The sequence below is a fragment of the Zingiber officinale genome, chromosome 11A, assembly GCF_018446385.1.
Source record: "Zingiber officinale cultivar Zhangliang chromosome 11A, Zo_v1.1, whole genome shotgun sequence".
NCBI classification, from domain to species: domain Eukaryota; kingdom Viridiplantae; phylum Streptophyta; class Magnoliopsida; order Zingiberales; family Zingiberaceae; genus Zingiber; species Zingiber officinale.
This window is the reverse complement of record NC_056006.1, coordinates 23,140,172-23,152,696: the sequence shown is the minus strand read 5'-3', so window position 1 is coordinate 23,152,696 and position 12,525 is coordinate 23,140,172. Positions and strand designations below refer to the sequence as shown.

Below are 12,525 nucleotides of genomic sequence, written 5' to 3'. Positions count from 1 at the left end.
AAAATTCTTAAATAGAAGGTTTCAGCACAATCCGCCCCCCTCTATTCAATGGTGACGATTTCCTTTACTGGAAGAAACGAATGGAGGTCTATCTGAAGACCAATTTTGATTAATGGGTCAGCGTCACCAGAGGATACAAGACACCCGTCGACAACTTTATAAATCCACTGGATCCGGAATAGTGGACTCTAGACATGAAAAAGAAAGAATCAACGGACTTCAACGCCCTCAACACACTGCAATGCAGACTGACGAGGGAAGAGCTGAACCGAGTGGGCCCACACCAAAATGCGAAGGAGTTATGGGACAAGCTAGTCGAACTACACGACGGAACAAGCGACACCAAGGTAACTAAACGTGACCTTCTTTTAAATAAACATTTTAATTTTAAAATGCAGGAAGAAGAAATGGTAAGTCAGCTCCATGCGAGGATCAAAGACATCCTCAACGGACTTCACGCGATCGACTACCAAATGGAGAACCGCGGCTTAATCAGGTATGCTCTAAATGTGTTTCCTCGAAATGCATTATAGGCATCCATCATGGATGCTAAGAATCTCTCTAAATTAAAATGAGATGAGTTATTTTGTGAACTTGAGTTACACAAGCAGACTAACGCCAGAATCGAGAAAGATATCGCCTTGTTTGCAGGTTCCTCCAAAGAAAAGATAAAGACCTAGCCTGAACCTGAAGATGAGTCTGACTAGGATTCAGATGACGAAGAGTACCTGGTGAACTTGGTAAGGAAGATGTTCACCAGGAGGAAGAAAAACTTCAGCAGAAAAGACCTGCAGAAGATCAACTCCCCAATTGAACCAAGGAACGTGACTTGCTTCGGGTGCAACAAGAAAGGCCACTACAAGAACGAGTGTCCGAAGTTGAAGAGCGACAAGTTGAAGACAACCAAGAAGAAGGCTCTCAAAGCAACATGGAACAACTCATCTTCAGAAGAGTCGGAAGCCGAAGAGTAGAAGTACCAAAGCCACCCCCACGTTCATGGCCTGCGAGTCAGAATCGGAGGAAGAATCAGAAGACAAGTCTGAACCCGAATTGAGCCATGAGTCTGTACTCGTTTCCGAAGGGCCCGAAGAGGTATACCTTAGTCTAAATAAGAAAATTTTCAAAGTCATTGCTTGTTTAGATAAAAAATTAATTGCAATTGAAAATGAAAATATATTGCTCCTTGAGGAAAACCAAAACCTCAAGGAACAAATCACAAATTTTAATTCAACTCAAGATTTAACCCTTGAGGAGGAAAATTCAACACTAAAAATAAAAATTAATAAATTAAAAGGTCTTTTATAAAAATTTACAACAAGATCAAAAAATTTAAATCTTATTTTAAATAGTCAAAAAGCCGTTTATAATAAATCCGGACTTGACTACAAGTCAAGTTCAAATAAAACATTTATTTTACTAATAACTCAACATAAATAACAAACTAAAGCTTGGGTTCCGAAAGCGAGCTTAACCACGCAAGTAGGAATTAACAAATATTATATACCCAAAGATAAAATATATTATGTAAAATCAAATAAACCAAATCAAAAGCAAAAATACAAACCTAGACCAACCAAACCAAAAACAAACTTTAGAACCTACCAAAAATTAGACTATCATCAAGTTAAAAATAATTATAAAATTAATCGATATAAACCCAAAACTAAAACCTAAATCTGATCACTAATTCAGGGGGAGGCTTCAGAATAACTGACACCTCAAAAACTAACCTGCCCGATAGGATAATTAGGACTAGTTTAAAAAAGGATAACAGTTTAACTTGACCAACGATACTGATGAAATTTTGGATGATAGTACATTAGGGAACTTTATCTATACATATCTAGGAAGATATGACTTCGACCTGATGCATTTGACTTAGTGGAACTAACCGAATTAGACCAAGGTTTTGTATTAAGTTTAGTGGATAGAACTATTTGGAAAACCTCGAAGGCATGGTTACTCTAATGATGTCCAGGTGACTCATCATAGCCCAAAAGTTTATCCAAAAAATACCTGTTTGTTGAGCCCAAAGCTAAACCTGAATCTAACATAAAGTTAAACCAAACCCTAAAAATCAAATTTAACTCATCTCACAAAATTATAGGATTCCTTAATTAAAAATTTAGATTGGGTGAGATGACTAAGGACCTAAAATTAAATAATATAAATTAAATTAAAATTAAAATTAAATTAAATTAAATTAAATTAAATTAAATTAAAAATAAAATAAAATAAAATAAAATAAATTAAATTAAATAATATTAAATTAAATTAATATAAAATTAAATTAAATTAAATTAATATTAATATTAAATTAAATTGAAAATTTGATTTCAAAATTATTTTAAAATAACTTAAAATAAAATATTTTAAATCTTTTTAAAAATTATTTTAATTTAAACTTAAAAAATTATTTTAAATATTTTTAACTTAAAAAATTATTTTAAAACTAAAAAAAAACTATTTTAATTTAAAAATTATTTTAAAACTTAAAAAATTATTTTAAATCTTTTTAACTTAAAATTTATTTTAAACTTGAAAATTATTTTAAATCTTTTTAACTTTAAAAATTATTTTAAAACTGAAAAAAATATTTTAAATATTTTTAACTTAAAAATTACAATTAAACTTGAGAATCATTTCAAGTAAAATTAAACTCAGACTAACCATAACTCCTACCTATTGTAGAATATCAAGTGGATCTTGGACAGTGGTTGTCACGCCCCAAAGGAGTCCCTGCCAGACAAAAATCCGGCAGAGTCTCCCCTGTACCAGTGACAATATGAAACATCACTACAAGCAAAATACATCAGCCACATGCGGCTGGAATATTTATATACACAACCACGCAGTTATAATAACAGCCCACACGGCTGGAATGAAACAATCATAACCACGCAGTTATATATAAAACAGCCCACACGGCTGTACCAAAGACCAACACAGCGGAAAAAACGAAGACGGAAAGCCCACACAAGACAAATAGATACAATGCATGCCGGCACGGCTTAAACACAAATACAACACCAAAAGAATAAGATAGCCACATGGCTAAACACAAATACAATGCCACGAATAAGAAAAGAATATACAATAGAAAATGAACACAGTCTTCGGATGTGACGTAGGACCCGGCAGACAGGATACTCCGAGCGACACTCCAACCATCTACCTGAAAACATAAATGTATACATGCGGTGGTGAGTATAGGTAACTCAGCGGGTAATAGACAAGATAGTGCATGCTCAATAAACAAACATGGAGATCACAAGTATACAGTCTCAGTAGGGAATAAGAACATGATCATACTATCATAATCAATGCATCTGAACATACCTGACATAATAACCTGACTTAAACTGTACAAACCACAACTAACATAATGACTGATACATACCCAATCTGGAATCGACACATAGTACAATGATCAGTAAACTCACCGGGTCTGCAACAGATATACCCGTGACACCTGTGCAATATAAGTACGACTGCATATACATGTAAAATAAATGACATGTATGCAGCATGGCAACCAAATGCAACAATCATATCGCAAACAAATGCAACATACCACAAACACATGCAACTAGTATCTAGTAGGCATGTATGCAAATATAACCCCCAGATGCACCGTGCATCATATGCAAAAGTGCATGCATGCTCCATGGTCACCCCCGCCACCTCTCGGAACACCACGACCCCTGTATGGCCGAGAGGCTTGGGTCTGTGACGACTGTACTACCCTCCAGCCCACTATATAGTGGTCGAGGCGGACAGTCCGCTAATAGCTATCTAGCTAAATAGCATCAGGGTCCCTGACTGCTCACAACGCCGGATCTCACTAAACCTCGTGACCGGGTGGCACGACAGGACGAGCGGCAACTGCTACAACTACCCATGAGTGGCCGAGTGTGCGGCGCTAAACCAAACCAACTGATGACTCTCTCACCACAAGGGAGATAATGGTCATCAGATGCAATGAATGATGAACATGATATATATATATATAATCATCATCCATGCAACAAACCCAAACCTCATAAATACCTCCAACAAGAGTATAATCGTCATGATACCCCCACGTATCCCACCAAACATATATACCCACTACACATGTATAATCAACCAAAACTCCAATAATCCCACCAGACACATGTACACAAAAATATAAGTACAATCAACATGTATCCTCCAAAAGCACATGACAAATACATATGTACACACCACATGTAAATGTACGGTCAACAAGATAACTCCTATGACACATACCCATCTATGCACAGTCCACATCATACACCCAATCAGCATGGTAATACCAACAACCCGACAATCCCTACAAGACATACTCTACACGTGTAATCACAACAGAGTAGATATCAAGAGTAGAGACTGTATATGAATTAAATAGACCATCTCTAAGCTCAAGCAAAAGAAACAAGCAGAAAAAAACAGCAACTGAACACGATATAGGGTAAAGTAACATAATCCGTCAAATAACAACCATGCACTAAGCTCAAAGGAAATCTACATAGAGGCAAAGGAAGAAATACCCGCCTTAAATCTGTCAATCGTATCAGATAAACCAATCCACGACGAGATGCTCGCCTCGAATCCAAGTCCTGCGATCACATAATATATTTAGCTAATTACATACGAAGTAATTAACTAAACAACTTCCCCCAACCTAATTAGAATAATCCTAATCAAATATGATTATAGATTAATCCCCCAACTAACCTGAACCATAATACAACCTAATTAGATTAGGTTATACATGATACATCTCCAAAACTCCTCTAAATCAACACCTCATTTAATCCAATAATAAATCTATTCTCTTAATTACCAACCCACCACATAATGATATCAACCACAAAACCTATCATAAGCTCAAATCTCCATCATAAATCCACATCAACCCAAACAACCACATCATCAACCTACCTCATCTGATAATCCAATCAACAATCAATCCAATGATACTAAAAATGATCACAAACTAATCTATATCAACCGAAACATTAATCCTTAATCCACAATAATTCATCCAATCCACATCACAATACTCATAAATCTAAGCAACACAAAACCCCACACAACCCATAGAAAACCTAATTACGTAACACACTACTGATAAGAACCGAAATACCTCACTGTAAAACACTTACCTTGAGGTATGACCACAATCAAGAGCTCACATCTCCTACTAACCTCTGCCCACAGCCACCAAATCAAGAGCTCACATCTCCTACTATCCTCTGCCCACTGCCACCAAGAACTCTTACACTAATTCTTTCCAAGATCAATCCCGAAAATAATTGCACAACAATGAATTTGCTAGAACTCTAACAAATAAGACAACATGTACCTCAATTGAACTCTTACCTCTTCACCCGAGGCCTGCACAGCTTGAAGAAGTAGAACTGGCAATGGTCGGCAACAAGGAAGGTCCACCACATATTGATCCAATGCTTCCTTTATTCCAGGACAGAAAGAAGAACAAAAATTGGAAACAATTAAGGCAAGACCTTGATTCCATATGAATTCGGATGAAGCTTACTAAGGTTGATCACCCTATCCGATCCGTCTAGTGAGAAGATACAGAGCATACCCCAGTGATCGGATCCAGGAGGAGGATTGAAGGTGGTCAATCGGCTAGGAGGGCGTTGCGATCCCAAATCTTGTTGTGCCCTAGATCGGATCCCTCCGATCGCTGTCGACCACGCGCAAGGGCCAGCAGAGAAGACGAGCGCTCCACCAGATATGATCCGAATAACCTCCTTATCTCCAAGATCCAGCGGCGTTCCTCCAATGACGCGGCGAGGATGAGATCGTCGGGGAAGCCGTCGGCGTCGGGTCGTCCGTGCACATGAGAGGAAGCAGAAGAGGGGAAAATGAGAGGGGAAGAAAGATCGGCCAGTTGCTTCCCCCTCAAAGCCCCGGTGGTTGCTCGCGCCGGCGACGCCGAGAGGGGAAGAGGGAGATCACCGATCGCTGGTGAGTCTCGGGACGAAAGGAATCGGGGAAGACGTTGGGGGAAGAATCGGTAGAATTAAGCAAATTAGGTTTAATTAGCATATATAACTTAGGTTTAGGTAATTAAAACCTAAGTTAATTCCTCAATCAAATCCCACATTAATTGGGTATTCTAATTAGGCCTCCACTGGACCCAGAATTTATCCCCTCAAAACGAGTCATACGGACTCCGTTTAAATCCCAAAAAATTTCTAAAAATTTTCGAAAAATCCAATAAGATTTTTCGTCCAATAATATTTATTATTAAATTTTGCGGTATCTTATATTCTCCCCCACTAATAAAAATTTGGTCCCCAAATTTACTGGTCAATTTAGGGATTCTCATCCAAGGGTAACCACCAAGCAACATACTCATATACTACTCCATTCAAATATCATGAACCAATCTCCAACCCTAAAGGATGACTCTGTGAGTCATGAGCTCACCCTACTTCTGTTATTCCCACACGGTTACCTAACCAACTGTGGATAAATCAAACACCTTAAAAATCCAAAATCCACTATCAATAAATCCTCCAACACCTGTATAGAGCGTTCAGACTATCCATCAGTCTGAGATGAAAATCTATACTAAAGTGCAACTCCTAATCCAAAGTCTGCTGTAACCATAATCAAAACCATGACATGAAATCACTGATCTCCATCCAAAACAATACTCAGAGATACATCATCCAGTCCGGTAATCCCTCTAGAGTATAATCCTACTACTCAATCCAAAAGAATCTATCCTACAAATTGATAGCTAGGAAGCTAAGTCATCATCCAACAATGATTACCCAAACTATTATATTCTCTCCATGTTCTGGATAATCCCACAACAAAATCCATCATAATATGCTCCCAACTCTACTCTAGTATCCAAATCAATGGAGACAATCCTACTAAACTCTGATGTTCAGCCTCCACTTGCTGACATAATAGGCATCAAACTACAAAATCCGCGATGTCTTTCTTCATATCGTTCCACCAATAAGAGTGCTCCAATGTCTCCACACATCAGGTGTCACTCGAATGTATCGCAAATCCAGATCAAAGTGTTTCCCGCAGTAACTCCTCCCGGATAAGAAATGGCTCGAAAACACACATAATCTCCTATGAAGATAAAGAATTTCATTCTCATTACCTGTGAATTCTACTTACCAGCACAAGACTACTCTGCTCATGCTACATCGGCACTGCACTAAATCCTAGGTACAATACATCTGTGTAGAGTACAAATCCGTCTACACTAGAAAGCATAACTAGGATAGTGCGGTTAACATCTTTTCGCTTAAACTCCTGAAACTGATCTCGTACGCATCTATCCAGGAAAATTCCATACCTATCCTAGACAATCCAGTCAACGGCATAATAATGCTGGAGTAACCCTCAATCAATCTCTAGTAATATCCAGCCAGACCAAAGGAACAACGAGTCTCCGGTATAAACTACGACTACTCCCAACTGCTAACAGCCTCTATCTCCTGTAGATCCACGGTATACTCCTACTGGTCACCACGTGTCTCAGTAATCTCACAAAAGACAATCACAATACGCACTACTAAACTTCGCATATAGATGTCCCCGTCGAAACATCTCTAGATCTATGCTAAGATAGTGTACGTAACCCACCTCAGATCAGGAATAGATCATAACATCATCAATGAAGACAATGCAAAATGACCTAACCCCCTAAGAATACCAAGTGCATCAAGTCCATGAAAACATCTAGGGCACGGTATGCCCAAATGGTAACACCAAAGACTCATATTATCCATACAATAAGCACACTCAACCGTAAGATCCCCAACAAATCTGTGATCTGATCACCAACTATAAATCCATAAATATCACACAAGTGTTACTCCTCATGTCTCTATCAGCATCCAACATAACTAATAGATTATCAAGTCAAATATCTACTAATAGATCATCAAAAGATAACATATCACCACACCTGATCTCATAATATCCACCAAACTCCAATCATCCTCAACATCAATCAATCATACCAGATAGTCCCCTAAACAAAGATAGAGTAAAAGGAAATCATCCAACCTTCAACACTCACTACCAACAACTAAATGTATCCAAAAAGTCTGCCAAATCTCATCATCTCATCCTTTCTGATAATCAAATATATACAGTAAAGGAATGTCAATCCAAAGTCAAAGGGTCACACAATCTCCTAACTAAAAGTCTACCCATCAAGAGAGTATCTCCACCACCCTCATAATCATCCTATATATGTCCCTTGACAAATGCTGATAAAAGGTCAACCCTCTAATATGAGATATAGACCACAAGATCTGGTAAAATGATCACGTGGTTGAGGTCTTGAACCACCTGATAAAGACAATGTTAGCTGAGTCGTCTAACCATTGTCTTGTACCCCCATCATACTGTGATTGCTCCACCCTAAGGTTCAGCAACCTCCAGTATCGAGCAATGAACACAAAGATAAAGGAATACTATAACCAAACAGCTGATCAAAATATCTGTCAATCGACGCTCTACCCCTCAAAGATCATCATATGAAATTATACCTAGTTATGATCAGAACTCCTAGGTATTACTCAACTAATACCCCTACCTCCGTATCATCACAGGTCGTAAATCACTAGGTACATCAAGGATATCTAACTACATCCGACAGCTCTATGAGTCAGGATCTCCCATGGAGCAACGTTAGACGAGTCTACTAGTCATCACCTTAAAATCCATCGTGCTGACGAAAGAAGTAGAGAACTACTCTCTCTCCAAACACCTCAAAGAAATCACTAAGTGACGACCTGATCTCCAAAAACATTCTCTACTTCTTCCTTCACGTGGTACCGGGTCACGTAAAGGTTAAGCAGCTAACTTCAACTCTCCTACCCCAATACAAATCATATATCCAAATGTACTCTCCAACTCATACACACTAGTAATGGATGTATCTCATAAGTGTTAAGCAGGTAGCTTTACATTTTTCCACATCAGTGGAGTATCCTATCCGAATGTACCTTCTAAGTCATCCTACCAGGTACAGACAGTCCATGGTCAAAGTCCCCATGAAATAGGATACGACAATCCTCTACAGGCTGACCAAGCCGACAATGGTATACTGCTAACTCAGTCCTCCTCATGACGATACAAGTCACGTACTCAAATGAGTCTCTCAATTATCTAACCCAACACAAGTAACCCCAAAGATCAGAATCTCTAAAAATAGAGTATACCCTAATGATCGAACTGCTAAATAAATCGATCGTCAACTAACTGATCTAATAAGGATAAATCAATCCTCGTCAAAAGCAACTAAGGTAAAATCGATCCACCACTACCCAAGTCAACGAGGGTAATCTACTAACCTAACCAACAGGAGTAAATCAATACTCTACTAATCAAAAGAACAGGCGTACAAAACCAACTAAGGTAAATCAAACCACCACAGCACAAGTCGATCAGGTAAATCAATCCTAAACTGATCTAACCAACCGGAGTAATACAAACTGAGTCAACATATGTATACAGATATCATCCACTACCCAGCTAATAATAATAGACACTGATATGTGACTCTAAATCTCAACCAACTAATAGTAGCAACAACTAACACAACTGGTAGTATGATATGAAGAATCCCTTGAGACTGTAAATCCTTGATCTCCATTAGGTCAACCGTGATCAGTGATTGACCCAACACATGCAATGCATGCTACAAACCAATAGGTAGGTACTAACACGAGAGTACTAACACATGTCATAACAAACTATCATGGACAACAATACATATAACAACAGCAGTGTATGATAACAATATGCAAATATACCTCCTATAGCCTGGAGATGTTCTGCTGCTGCCTGGTCCCAAAACCAGACAAGTCACATCAAGAGAAACCAAAACACGAAATCCGAAAACACGAATAACCGGTATCGTACCTGCTCTGATACCAAAAATTGGTATCAGATAAATCTCGAAAATCCAAAACAAAACAGGCATCGTACCCGCTCTGATACCACTAAATTGTCACGCCCCAAAGGAGTCCCTGCCAGACAAAAATCCGGCAGAGTCTCCCCTGTACCAGTGACAATATGAAGCATCACTACAAGCAAAATACATCAGCCACATGCGGTTGGAATATTTATATACACAACCACGCAGTTATAATAACAGCCCACACGGCTGGAATGAAACAATCACAACCACGCAGTTATATATAAAACAGCCCACACGGCTGTACCAAAGACCAACACAGCGGAAAAAACTAAGACGGAAAGCCCACACAAGACAAATAGATACAATGCATGCCGGCACGGCTTAAACACAAATACAACACCAAAAGAATAAGATAGCCACATGGCTAAACACAAATACAATGCCACGAATAAGAAAAGAATATACAATAGAAAATGAACACAGTCTTCGGATGTGACATAGGACCCGGCAGACAGGATACTCCGAGCGACACTCCAACCATCTACCTGAAAACATAAATGTATACATGCGGTGGTGAGTATAGGTAACTCAGCGGGTAATAGACAAGATAGTGCATGCTCAATAAACAAACATGGAGATCACAAGTATACAGTCTCAGTAGGGAATAAGAACATGATCATACTATCATAATCAATGCATCTGAACATACCTGACATAATAACCTGACTTAAACTGTACAAACCACAACTAACATAATGACTGATACATACCCAATCTGGAATCGACACATGGTACAATGATCAGTAAACTCACCGGATCTGCAACAGATATACCCGTGACACCTGTGCAATATAAGTACGACTGCATATACATGTAAAATAAATGACATGTATGCAGCATGGCAACCAAATGCAACAATCATATCGCAAACAAATGCAACATACCACAAACACATGCAACTAGTATCTAGTAGGCATGTATGCAAATATAACCCCCAGATGCACCGTGCATCATATGCAAAAGTGCATGCATGCTCCATGGTCACCCCCGCCACCTCTCGGAACACCACGACCCCTGTATGGCCGAGAGGCTTGGGTCTGTGACGACTGTACTACCCTCCAGCCCACTATATAGTGGTCGAGGCGGACCGTCCGCTAATAGCTATCTAGCTAAATAGCATCAGGGTCCCTGACTGCTCACAACGCCAGATGTCACTAAACCTCGTGACCGGGTGGCACGACAGGACGAGCGGCAACTGCTCTAGCTACCACTACCCATGAGTGGCCGAGTGTGCGGCGCTAAACCAAACCAACTGATGACTCTCTCACCACAAGGGAGATAATGGTCATCAGATGCAATGAATGATGAACACGATATATATATATATAATCATCATCCATGCAACAACCCCAAACCTCATAAATACCTCCAACAAGAGTATAATCGTCATGATACCCCCACGTATCCCACCAAACATATATACCCACTACACATGTATAATCAACCAAAACTCCAATAATCCCACCAGACACATGTACACAAAAATATAAGTACAATCAACATGTATCCTCCAAAAGCACATGACAAATACATATGTACACACCACATGTAAATGTACGGTCAACAAGATAACTCCTATGACACATACCCATCTATGCACAGTCCACATCATACACCCAATCAGCATGGTAATACCAACAACCCGACAATCCCTACAAGACATACTCTACACGTGTAATCACAACAGAGTAGATATCAAGAGTAGAGACTGTATATGAATTAAATAGACCATCTCTAAGCTCAAGCAAAAGAAACAAGCAGAAAAAAATAGCAACTGAACACGATATAGGGTAAAGTAACATAATCCGTCAAATAACAACCATGCACTAAGCTCAAAGGAAATCTACATAGAGGCAAAGGAAGAAATACCCGCCTTAAATCTGTCGATCGTATCAGATAAACCAATCCACGACGAGACGCTCGCCTCGAATCCAAGTCCTGCGATCACATAATATATTTAGCTAATTACATACGAAGTAATTAACTAAACAACTTCCCCCAACCTAATTAGAATAATCCTAATCAAATATGATTATAGATTAATCCCCCAACTAACCTGAACCATAATACAACCTAATTAGATTAGGTTATACATGATACATCTCCAAAACTCCTCTAAATCAACACCTCATTTAATCCAATAATAAATCTATTCTCTTAATTACCAACCCACCACATAATGATATCAACCACAAAACCTATCATAAGCTCAAATCTCTATCATAAATCCACATCAACCCAAACAACCACATCATCAACCTACCTCATCTGATAATCTAATCAACAATCAATCCAATGATACTAAAAATGATCACAAACTAATCTATATCAACCGAAACCTTAATCCTTAATCCACAATAATTCATCCAATCCACATCACAATACTCATAAATCTAAGCAACACAAAACCCCACACAACCCATAGAAAACCTAATTACGTAACACACTACTGATAAGAACCGAAATACCTCACTGTAAAACACTTACCTTGAGGTATGACCACAATCAAGAGCTCACATCTCCTA

At 38.7% G+C, this 12,525-nt stretch overlaps 1 long non-coding RNA gene across 1 annotated transcript; it reads right to left on the bottom strand.

Moving 5' to 3' along the window:
- Positions 1 to 4,556: 4,556 nt before the first annotated feature.
- On the bottom strand, positions 4,557 to 6,035 carry LOC122030989. The gene is made up of 3 exons (XR_006125693.1): positions 5,615 to 6,035; positions 5,389 to 5,478; positions 4,557 to 4,622 (listed from the first exon to the last, which is right to left on the bottom strand). It is a non-coding gene; the product is annotated as an uncharacterized LOC122030989 (long non-coding RNA).
- Positions 6,036 to 12,525: the final 6,490 nt, after the last annotated feature.